The following is a 13652-nucleotide window of genomic DNA, read 5'->3' as shown; positions in this document are numbered from 1 at the left end:
CCCATACCTACACTCACCCACACACACCTTATACATTAACACACTTTTATTTCACTTCTAGAATTATGTAATTACTCGATTGTCAATTACTGCACTATTGTGGTTTGTATGTCTGTATGTCAATAAAAAAAAAAAAAAAAAAAAAAAACTAAAAAAACTAAAAAAATAAAAAATAAGCCATATGTTACAGTAATATTATTAGGGGTGTTGTTAGAAGAGCTGGGATGTATGGATTTTTTCTTACTGTGGTTGAAGAGCAAGAAATTACCCTGTTGTGACTGCGACACACTAATCTTCTTCTATCGTTTACTCTGTAAATTATATTGAAAGCATAACTAATGCATATTTGCTATTTTAAATACTTTAGTCAATGCCAGATATATAGGCCTATACAGTGGCATAACTTACTAATGATGGGCCCCAGTGCAGGCTATTACGACGGGCCCTCTGAGCTGCACAAGGGAGGCTCAGCCTATAGTTAACCTAGCCTAAATCTAACACTTTAGTTTAGGTTCCAGTTCTATATTAGGATATCGGCTGTTTATTATTACTCATAAATCAAATATTATTGCCTTATTCTGTGTCACCATATTGTAGGGCCTACATCCCTTAATCGTAATAAAGGCACACTTTTATAATCACTGAGATTCCAAATGTGAGGTAGTTAGGGGGGTTGGGAGGCATGCTCCCCCAAGAAAATTTAGATTTCAATGATCTACATATGTGCATTTTAAGATGTTCTGAAGGCCAAAAAGATAATATTGTGGTTCTTTCTAATTACTAGATGCTCATCAAGATGGATATGTTGACATACTTTTTGTGTGAGTTTGTCCGTTCAAACGCAAGACTTTAAAAGAGAACTCAATATTTGCGTGCTGTGGAACGTGAGCATGCTTTCGGATGAGTGCACAGAGACAGATCTTCTCATTCGCGTCTTCTGGCTCTACAATCGGGTGATGACGTAGATCTTTCTCATGTGTTTCCAAATGAGCCAACATAATTTGGGAGAATTCTCCCTGGCACATATGGGCCACGGCTTCTGGGACTATCTTGCAACGAGGCCTGCTGAGGCCTACTACCTTCCCTGGATTTAATTGCCCAGACTGCGTTAAGACAACCATTAAGTTGTCTTTAATGGCTTCGATGGCAGGATGGGAGCCCTTAGTGTCAAAGGCCGCCCGGACACGAGGTAGTTTGTGAATTTCTCGTCGATGGGCAGCATCGACACATACCCCACATCGGCCAATCCCTCGACATCAGCGAAGTTAGACCACTGATACCGACGGATACAGAGAAATAGGGATTCTTCCATGCCCACGTGATCTGTTTGTGGAGATCTGGGTGGAATGGAAGGCTCCCAGGAGCTGGGCCGCTATGGTCGGAGAGAAACCGATCACCCAACCGATCCGGGCGAGCGTCCTTTCCCCTAACGCGCCACCACGGTAACTGTAGCCTGTGGGTGGTGCACTCCATAACATCCAGCAGCTCCCTGTACAAGGGCAGGATGGCTAAGAAGATTTTGCTTCGGCCGCATCGTCACCATGTCCTTCTTGTGATTTAGCTGATCTTGGACGATTTATCGTCTGCACGAACAACACCGATCTTAAGACAATGAGCCAGATCCATCTGGGACAAGCCAGGACAAGCATCACCACTCAGCCTCAGCATGAGCAGGACCACTCCCAGTTGCTGAGACATCTTCCCTCAATCCCCAATATTTTTTTAAAGTTTTTTTTCTCTATTCTAGCACTGAACAAGTTTCCTTTATTCCTTGACATTGTCACATTTGGTTTTTGGCTTGCTCAGTTGGAGACACTTAAATTTCAACTATGTAATTAATCTGCTCGCATTGACACTACATGATAATTGAAATTAGCTGTATAAATTAGCTAATAAATTAATTTGTGAATTTAAATTAATTAGTTTGATTATTAGTAAAATTAGTGAGTCATCTCCAGTGAGTGGTGTTAGGTTATTCAAGCCTGTTACTTGACTTCTGAGGCCTCTAAATTTGGTTGCAGCCTTGAAAAGAAGTGTCTCTAATTAAGGCTGGCCCATCAGATTTTTAAAATGTGAAAGACCACAAACATGATGATAAATAAAAAATTGTAGATTCGGCTGCACATTATTCCCCAACAGTGTTCTAAACTCAATAAAATTGCAGAGCTGTACTCAAAGCTGCAATATTGTTCAGACACCACAAAAGTTTTAAGTTCACTCAAGAAGTTTCCCCGTTATTGATTATTTAGACAAGATTAGCTCCGAGTTTATGAGTAGAACTGACCCCCTAACTCGTTTCGTTTAAGAGTGGATTGAAATTACGTCTGACGTAATAATGAGGTGCAACTTCATTGGAGGTTCATATCAACATGGCAAATTTAAATAACCTAATAACCTATACAAACCAACATAAACAAATAATAATAAAAAAAAATCGGACATTCCAATGAATGGGGAATGACCTAGTCTATGATCGATTGTGGCGGATGTAAATAAACTTTGACATTGTTTGCAAGGACTGCTGCGCGCACCTGGACGTAGGCAGCAACATCAAGGAGATCCATCATCAACAACATCAGCCTGCATGCAAACCGTAACGCCTGTACACAAAGGTAAGGACATGCCTTAATGTACTGTTTATTTATTTGTTTACCGTCTTCCAGGCAGACCTCAGCTAAAGTGTAGGCTTTGTGAGAGAGACTAAAGTTTTAGCGAGTTAACTAAAGTTAATTGTCTCAGCTGTCAGCCAGCCAGCCTTGTTGCACTACGTTACTTTAGTGGGATAACTGGGCAGACAAACCGTATGGTTTTAGCACTACCAAAGATCTTTTATCAACGGTTACTGGTGATAGGCCTACTTTGGCCGCGCAGGTTATAGACGGACACTGAAGGTATGAGTTTAGACTCAAAATGATTAAATGCACACACAATTGTCCATGGACTTGATAAATGTTGCAGACGTATTTCACTATCCACAAACAAATGCCTTATAACTTGTGTGTGCAAAATACGATTTGTACAAATAGAGACATAGCCTAGTTGTGAATACAAAACTTCGATTTTATATTAATAAGTCAGAATTTGTGCATGCAGCGTGATGTGCATTTGTGGATCCGTTGACGGATATACTATGTATAGGTTAAGGGGTAGTGGTTACTTTAGCTATATATTAGCTAACTACCAACTAACCTTTTTGGGCAGACTGGCTCTTCAAATGTCGGATGATATTGGAAGTTGTCATCTGGCTGTCCGTCTGTGATTTTAATGTTGCATGTCTTGCAACGCGCAACGTTCGTGTGTGTAACGTTCGTCTTCTGCCATCTTGTGCCGTCAAGTCACAAGTCATAAAAATAGTGACTCGAGTCGACTGTAGTCTAAGTCACCAAATCTCAAGTCCCCATGTCTGACACAGATTATCTGCAGTTTGCTTGCAGACAGGAGCTTGTAATGATCAGTGCCCTGGCTAATATAATAAACATTTCTGATGATGTTATATCAGTGCTTGAACATCTGAATATTGATGAAGAGCTAGATGTTCTCATGGCAGAATGGAAGAATTCTTTGCCAGATGCCGGATACAGAATGGTCCGAGGGGCTCTCCTCGCAAAAGGGCACCGTGTTCAGTGTGACAGAGTCTTTGCATCTATGCATCGTGTAGACAGTGGTGTCCTGTCAAGAATGACCAACCTTAGATGCATTGCTCGAAGAACATATACAGTTCCTTATACCAAGTATATTGTCCACATAGATACCAACCACAAACTCATCAGGTAAGTCTGCATGGAATGTAAAATTTAGTTTTTATATTTGAGAAATGATTGCCAGACAAATCCATAATGTAGTTGCAGTCAGCTGCAACATTCACACTTTTGCTATTTGTAACTCTGCCTGTGAAACCCTGCTAAAGTCATTTTTTGTGATTTACTGTTTTATATGAAAACTACATAATATAAATAAAAATCTTTGAAAATATAACCTTGATATTTGATAAATGAGTAAGGCCTTGTCAGCGGTTAAAACAATAGTGAAACGATTGACTGAAATCATTGACCTCATATTGACATTGACACCTGGATTTCACCTACTGGGTCACATTTACTGTATCAACTGTAGCAATTTATGGTAACACTTTGCGGTAAGGGTACATGAATTATCATGAATTCATGCATTAATTAATGCATGACTTATGCATTACTACATGCATGACTTATGCATTACTACATGCATTAATATCTCATGAATCATCAGGAACTAACAGGAATTCAACGTCTTTCATTCATGACTTCATGGATAAACAACGCCTTAATTAAAACATTAACTAAGGTGAGTAAATCATCATACATTATGGTTTATTACTCATGATCATTGAGTAATACCTTGAGAGAACCTTGACTCCTGGGCCCCAAGGTCAGGAAGCAGACAAACTGGCTAAACCAACCGTCTGCTAGCTGTCTCACGTCACCAAAGTCAGCTAAATCCCAGCACATAGAGACTCTTTCACCTAGATATTATCACATAGAGACTGTGTCTGTTCCCCGAATTAGTAAATACAAAAAAACATCAAAACCATTCAACAGTAAAAAATTTAATTGATGTCCAACAAATAAACAACAGATATAATACGGATGAACAATTGATAAAGCTTGGGTTGCTGAATATTCGATCCCTTTCGCCAAAAACGCTTGTTGTCAATGATATGATTATAGATCATAACTTAGATGTGCTGTGTTTGACAGAAACCTGGCTAAAACCTGATGATTACATTACTTTAAATGAGTGCACCCCCCGAGATTATTGTTACAAACATGAGCCACGTCTGAAAGGTAAAGGGGGAGGTGTGGCTGTAATTTATAATAATATTTTCAGTATTACTCAGAAGTCTAGTTTCAAATATAATTCCTTTGAAGTTTTGGTGCTTTATGTAACACTGTGTAGTGTAAATGATAGTAGTGGGAAGTTCGGATCATTTTACTGACTCGGATCTTTGAGTCTCGTTCAGCAAAATGAACAAATCTTTTTTCGAGTCATTTCGAGTCATTTCGTTCATTTCACCAAAATGACATGTTAAATAGCCCAACACATCTAGTACTTATGAAAATGTTGATTACATTTTAAAACTACATACAAATAAACTATAGGGTACAGCAACCAAAGCCAAATTATAAGAAACTGAAATGTTTAATTAATTGATTAGTTGTTGGGTCAGGGCAGGCTATTGCAGTTTCTCTGTTAGTTCACCTCACCTCCTGATCCAAAACATTCTTTCTCTTGCAACTTCATATTTATCACGTTTGTTTTCTGCCTCTCGTGTCTTCGAGCTCCTCGAGACGTTAGCTGTCGACTCGTCTGTGTCTGACTCTGATCAGATCTGGGGGCTGGGCCGCCCGGACCGTGCGTGACACAGGTCCGGAAACAAAAATGATTAGTTCTTACGAGTCTTTCGGGTTTGAGTCTTTCGTTCTTCCTGTTAGTCCCATAGAGTCTATGCTTTCAATAACGGAAACAGAAAAGATTAGTTCTTTTGATCGAGTCTCGGGTTTGAGTCGTTCGTTCTTTTGTCACGTGACTTGTCACCGTATAGAACACAAGTTCACAACCTTTTTAGTAAAAAGCACGTAGTTATTTATTTTATTTTTTATATTATTCTCAGTTAATATCAGACATATACAAATATGGGAAATATATTGACTATTCAAGTCTAACATCACAAATTCAATTAGACTAATTTTGAATCAACTGTGTGTGTGTGTGTGTGTATATATATATATATATATATATATATATATATATATATATATATATATATATATATATATATATACACACACACACACACACACACAGCATGTGACTGACAGCAAGAACAAAAGACTCAAACTCGAGACTCAAAAGAACTAATCTTTTCTGTTTCCGTTACTGACAGCATAGACTCTATGGGACTAACAGGAAGAACGAAAGACTCAAACCCGAGCCTCGATCAAAAGAACTAATCTTTTCTGTTTCCGTTACTGACAGCATAGACTCTATGGGACTAACAGGAAGAACGAAAGACTCAAACCCGAGACTCGATCAAAAGAACTAATCTTTTCTGTTTCCGTTACTGACAGCATAGACTCTATGGGACTAACAGGAAGAACGAAAGACTCAAACCCGAGACTCGATCAAAAGAACTAATCTTTTCTGTTTCCGTTACTGACAGCATAGACTCTATGGGACTAACAGGAAGAACGAAAGACTCAAACCCGAGACTCAAAAGAACTTATCATTCGGAGATTCAGAGCTGATTCAGAGGCCATATGTTGCGTAATGCGCATGCGCGATCAACACAAAATGAACGAATCACTATCTGAGAAAACTCGGTAGTCCCGAGTCATAATAAAGATTCGTTCAAAATGAACGAATCGTTCATGAACGACACATCACTAGTAAATGATAAATCCCTTCTGACATTTGTGTTGGCTACTGTATACAGGCCACCAGGGCACAATACAGACTTTATCAAAGAATTTGCTGGTTTTGTATCGGAGTTAGTATTAGCTGTAGATAAAGTACTAATTGTTGGGGATTTTAATATCCACGTAGACAATGAAAAAGACGCATTGGGATTGGCATTTAGAGACATTCTAAACTCTATTGGAGTTAGACAACACGTATCGGGACCCACTCATCGCCTTAATCATACTTTAGATCTAATAATGTCACATGGAATAAATGTTGATACTGTTAAAATTCTGCAGCAGAGCGATGACATCTCAGATCATTACCTAATATCATGTATACTTAATTTACCTAAGGCTGCAAAGCCATCCCCTCGCTTCAAATATGGCAGGACGATAACTGCTGCGACTAAAGATTGCTTTGTACATAATCTTCCTCATCAGTTCCATCTCCTCAGCATTACAGATAGCCAAGATGAACTTGATGCTGCAACCGAAACTATTGACTCTCTCCTTACTAGCACTTTAGACATAGTTGCTCCCCGGCGCTTAAAGAAGATTAAAGCAAATAATCCAACGCCGTGGTACAACGAGCACACTCGGGCCCTTAAAACAGCAGCCAGAAAAATGGAGCGCAGCTGGAAGAAAACAAAACTAGAGGTTTTTCGCAATTTGTGGAAAGATAGCATGATTGCATACAGAAAGGCCATAAAACTGCTAGATCTGCTTATTTCTCATCTCTTTTAGAAGAAAACAAACACAACCCTAAGTATTTATTCGATACAGTGGCTAAATTATCAAAAAATAAAGCTTCAGCTTCTGATGTTTGTAAACAACACAGCAGTAATGACTTTATGAACTTCTTTACTAGTAAGATTGATAATATTAGGAATAAAATTATAACCATGCAGCCGTCTATTACAGTATCACTTCAGACAGAGCACTGCAGGGTCACTGAGGAAAAATTACACTTATTCACTGCTATAGGAGGAGAAGAACTGGCTAAACTTGTAAAATCATCAAAATCAACAACATGTATGCTTGACCCTATACCGACTAGGCTATTAAAAGAGATACTTCCAGAGGTCATAGATCCTCTGCTTAATATCATTAATTCATCTTTGACATTAGGATATGTACCGAAAACTTTTAAGTTGGCTATAATTAAACCACTTATTAAAAAAACGCAACTTGATCCTAAAGAATTAGTCAATTACAGGCCAATCTCGAATCTACCGTTTCTATCAAAAATACTAGAAAAGGCCGTGTCTTCACAATTATGTTCTTTTTTTAGAAAGAAATGGTATATGTGAGGATTTCCAGTCAGGATTTAGACCGTATCATAGCACTGAGACTGCTCTAATTAGAGTTACAAATGATTTACTCTTATCATCTGATCGTGGTTGTATCTCTCTATTAGTGTTACTCGATCTTAGCGCTGCATTTGATACTATCGATCACAATATTCGTCTGAATAGAATCGAAAATTATGTTGGCGTTAGTGGAACTGCTTTGGCATGGTTTAAATCGTACTTATCTGACCGTTATCAGTTTGTAGCAGTAAATGAAGAGATGTCACACCGATCACAAGTTCAGTATGGGGTACCGCAAGGCTCAGTGTTAGGACCGTTGCTTTTCACCCTGTATATGCTACCACTGGGAGATATCATTAAGAAGCATGGCGTTAGTTTTCATTGTTATGCTGACGATACTCAGCTCTATATTTCCTCACGCACTGATGAAACCTACCAATTCACAAGATTAACAGAATGCATAGCTGATATAAAAAATTGGATGAATAGTAATTTTCTGCAACTTAATTCAGATAAAACTGAATTTTTAATTATTGGACAGAAAAGCTCCACAAGTAGTAACCGAGAATACTGTCTAACACTTGATGACTGCTCTGTCAAGCCCTCGCCGTCAGTGAGGAACCTGGGTGTGCTCTTTGATACCAATCTTTCATTTGAAAGCCACGTTTCTAGCATCTGTAAAACCGCATTCTATCATCTTAAAAATATATCTAAATTACGGCACATGCTTTCAATGCAAAATGCTGAACAGTTAGTACATGTGTTCATGAGCTCAAGGCTAGATTATTGTAATGCTCTACTGGGTGGTTGCCCTGCTCGCTTAATAAACAAACTCCAGCTAGTCCAAAATGCAGCAGCTAGAGTTCTTACTAGAACCAGGAAGTATGATCATATTAGTCCAGTTCTGTCAACACTGCACTGGCTCCCTATTAAACATCGCATACATTTTAAAATCTTGCTTATTACTTACAAAGCACTAAATAGTTTAGCTCCCCGGTACTTAAGCGTGCTCTTAAAACATTATACCCCATCACGTCGATTGCGGTCTCAAAACTCTGGCCAGTTGATAATACCTAGAATATCTAAATCAACTGCAGGCGGTCGATCATTTTCCTATTTAGCTCCTAAATTGTGGAATAGTCTTCCTAGCATTGTTCGGGAAGCAGACACACTCTGTCAGTTTAAATCTAGACTAAAAACACATCTCTTTACTATGGCATACACATAGAACATTTTTAACTTTCATTATTCAATTCAATTGACTGATTGTTAGGCTGCATTAACTAGGTCAGCCGGAACCGGGAACACTTCCCATAACACCTGATGTACTCGTTACATCATAAAAAGAGTGACATCTACGCTAATGTTAGTCTCTCTGTTTATCCCGAGGTTTATCCCGGATCTGGGCCCTGTCCGGATCGGATGGTGGACCTGCCTGGACATGACCAACGCATCCTGGAGTGTCTGCTGAGCCGTCTCAAATGGTGTCTCCTCCGAATTTGCCTCACTGGCACGACATGCTCAAAACCCGTCTTCGGCGCAATAATTCCGATCTTTCATGTATTCATACTCTTGTGTAATTGACGCCCCATCCTAAATAAATCTGTCTCTTCCGTGATACCCTGAAAATTTTGAATAATCCGATCTAATATGATTTCCGACCTGTAAGGTTGCCAGAATAATAATCTTACACGGTGTGTTAATAGGCCAGAGGAGAACTGGCACCCCGACTGAGTCTGGTTTCTCCCAAGGTTTATTTTTCTCCATCATGCCCCGATGGAGTTTTGGTTCCTTGCCACTGTCGCCTTTGGCTTGGCTTGCTCAGTTGGGGACACTAAAAATATGATTAAAGTTATTCAACTTATTATACAAATAAAATATATGAATTAGGTCTTATTTAATTCTATAAACTATAATACTGATCTGCCAACATTGTCGCTATATGATAAATTAAAATAAGCTGATAACATCACTGTTTTCTCCAGTACGACTGTACAGCCAAATCTAATTTTGTCGCAATATTATCCTGTTTGACACTGTGAAGCTGCTTTGACACAATCGTGAGTGTAAAAGCGCTATATAAATAAAGTTGATTGATTGATTGATTGATCATGATGTTTTCAGTGTTCACAAAAAACATTGATCTAATACATGCATGTAAGACTACTTTTAATTATGTTTTATTATATTTATCGGAAGGAGCACATTCAAACAATTAACCTAATTAATTTGCTTTACTCTAGTTGTGTAATGTAAGTGAGACATTGTGAATTATTAAAGGAATATTCGAAAATCAACGTTACCATATGCACAGGCTAGACCAGTAAGTTATATAAACTAATGTGATTAACTAAAGTTTTTTATTAATCATGATCTCTGAGTTAGGCATGTTCATGTCTTCTTCATAGTAGACTGCAGGTAAATGGTCAGACCCCAAAACTGGCCACAGGCTCAGCACATAGCACATGAATTCTGTTGACATTATAATACAGTAGTCATCATTAACTAAGCATCAGCTTCTCATGACTTCATTATGTTTGTGGCCCCTCAACTAAAGTGGTGACATGGTCCTCTGAAACAATGATGATGTGTATTAATGATGGCATTGTGAAATGACACGGATATGTATATGAAAGTTCAAGCCTTTACACACAGTTATTGTAAATTTTTTCATAGTTTAATGTGATGTACAGATGAATATTGAAGTCACGTAAACTCTTCCCTCCCTCTGCTGCGGCGTCGGGTTATGACAGTCAACACAATGATGATTCAATATTCCTGTTATTATACGTAAAATAGTTTACAGAAAAGGCTTAACAAACTATTGCATAGATACGCTATAAGGCCTACAGTACGCATCAATATCTCTTTCCTTGTGTGAAGCTGAAGCGCTGCCTTTGCACGTGTGCTCGCTATGACTCCATGTTGCTTCGAGCACATCATTCTGCGCACGGGATGTGCATTAGCGCATGCGCGCTTTTGTGCTGCCTATTGAAGTATTTCATATTAAATACTTTAGCACAATAAAAGATTATCATTTCTTTTTTTCAGTCCTGTGTATCTTATGTTGCTATTTTTGTCTTGTTTAGTTTAAATACATAAACATTCTTAAAGCAATATGTATTTACTAGATAGATAAGTAAAATTACATAAGATATTTTTTCTTGTTTTGTTGAAAATAAAATCCAATTCGTTTTTGCTTAAAACAAGCTAAATGATTTGCCAGTGAAGTAAGAAAAATAATATTGTTTCTGATTGAAATCTTGTTTCTTGTTTTTGTCCCAAACAGAAAGAAGATTATTTCCCTCACCCGATTGGCAGATCATTTTGCTTGTTTTAAGCACAAACTCACTTAATTTTGATTTATATTTGGACTGAAAACAAGAAACAAATACCAAATAAGAAGATCATTTTTTCAGTGTAGTCAAATCTTTTGATAATTTAAAACATAATAGGCCTTTGTAATGTGCCTTTGTTGATTCAAAATAAATAAATAAACTACAAAAAATATATTTATATACAGGACTGAAAAAGAAATGATAATATTTTATTGCGCAACAGACTTCAATATAGAGCAGCACAAAGCGTGCATGCGCTAATACGCATCCTGTGCGCAGAATGATGTGCTTGAAGCAACATGGAGTCATATTGCGCACACGTGCAGAGGCAACGCTTCCGCATCACAACATTAAACCATAGACAGTAAAAGAAACACACAAAGGAAAGAGATATTGATGTGTACTGTAGGCTTAATATAGCTTATCTATGCAATAGTTTGTTAAGCCTTTTCTGTAAACTATTTTAAGTATAATAACAGGAATATTGAATCATCATTGTGTTGACTGTCATAACGCGACGCCGCAGCAGAGGGAGGGAAGAGTTTACGTGAACTTGAATTTATCAACTTTAATATTCATCTGTACTTCACATTAAACTATGAAAAAACTTACGATGACTGTGTGTAAAGGCTTGAACTTTCATATACATATCCGTGTCATTTCACAATGCCATCATTAATACACATCATCATTGTTTCAGAGGACCATGTCACCACTTTAGTTGAGGGGCCACAAACATGATGAAGTCATGAGAAGCTGATGCTTAGTTAATGATGACTACTGTATTATATTGTCAACAGAATTCATGTGCTATGTGCTGAGCTTGTGGCCAGTTTTGGGGTCTGACCATTTACCTGCAGGCTACTATGAAGAAGACATGAACATGCCTAACTCAGAGATCATGATTAATAAAAAACTTTAGAGTTTATATAACTTACTGGTCTAGCCTGTGCATATGGTAACGTTGATTTTCGAACATTCCTTTAATAATTCACAATGTCTCACTTACATTACACAACTAGAGTAAAGCAAATTAATTAGGTTAATTGTTTGAATGTGCTCCTTCCGATAAATATAATAAAACATAATTAAAAGTAGTCTTACATGCATGTATTAGATCAATGTTTTTTGTGAACACTGAAAACATCATGATTATGAGTAATAAACCATAATGTATGATGATTTACTCACCTTAGTTAATGTTTTAATTAAGGCGTTGTTTATCCATGAAGTCATGAATGAAAGACGTTGAATTCCTGTTAGTTCCTGATGATTCATGAGATATTAATGCATGTAGTAATGCATAAGTCATGCATTAATTAATGCATGAATTCATGATAATTCATGTACCCTTACCGCAAAGTGTTACCCAATTTATTTGTAGTCATTATTATTGTTTCAAGTGATGTTTTGGTTTTACCTGTTGTAATAAAAATGACTATGAGTTTAATGTCTTGGGGAATAATTAACTCAAAAGGGATTCAATATTCAATATTCATGAATTTATGAATATAATTTGCTAGTCGTTCATTACGTATTAAAATTTTCCGATAAGGAAAAATGTTTAATTAAATACAAGTAACCCTTTACGGAATTGCTTGAAATTATCTTACTAAGTTTGTCCTGCAAATTAGTTATAGACTTTCAAATCAATTCTCAATAAGGGATTACTGCTTTACGAGCGCATAAGAAACATTAACTTTACTGATCAAGACAAATCAATATTTCAAATGGTCGTACAGTTTACTTTACTAAAATAGTAGCATAAGCAGTTTAGGTAATGTTAGGATCGTAAGTTTCATTGACTTCGTGTATGTGGAAGAGTAACAGATTCAATTCAAAAATGTCTTTCGGAAGTTTAATAAACACAGACTAAAAATAATACTACAATTCACACAGAAAGTACATACTAAATATGCATAAAGAGAGTAGAAATATAGATAGTAAACGAAAAGAATATGGTACATAAACGAAAAGAATGAATAGATCAAAAATAGAGAGAGAGAGAGAGAGAGAGAGAGAGAGAGAGAGAGAGAGAGAGACAGCGTCCACTTCAGTTCGTTACACCGAGCCCTCACGGAGTTAACTTGTCCCAAACGGGAAATAACACGACCTTTTTACCAGCAGTTTGGATTTTAGAAATATGAATACTTGCTTTGGTTTTGGCTTCTTGCGTGTGTGCGTGTATTCTGAGTTCAAATGTCCTGCGTGTCCGGCGGTTCTTTCCGAGGTCGGTGTGGAGCGGCGGGTCTTTCGAAGTGTGCTGAGTTTTCCCCTCTGAAGAATGCCCTCGGGGGCTGGAAAGCGGATGGCGGATGGCCCTGCGGCGTTTGATGCGATGCAAAAGCGAAAGGGTGAGGGTCACATTGGCATTTGTAGATCAGGTCTAGCGACGCCCATTTCCTGGATGGTCCAATCAATCAGAGCGTTTTCGGCGCGAAACAAAGTTCTTTGTTCAGCTGAGTCCCTCCTTTTGGTCCTTATCTGGGGAAGATATGCTTAATGCATTTTTCTTTACAACGCTGCTAATTTTGTAATAATGCATGTTCTGTAAATTCATTTAC

Source organism: Pseudorasbora parva, chromosome 24, assembly GCF_024679245.1.
Source record: "Pseudorasbora parva isolate DD20220531a chromosome 24, ASM2467924v1, whole genome shotgun sequence".
Lineage (NCBI taxonomy): Eukaryota > Metazoa > Chordata > Actinopteri > Cypriniformes > Gobionidae > Pseudorasbora > Pseudorasbora parva.
The sequence above is the reverse complement of the archived record's forward strand: the minus strand, read 5'-3'. Positions refer to the sequence as shown.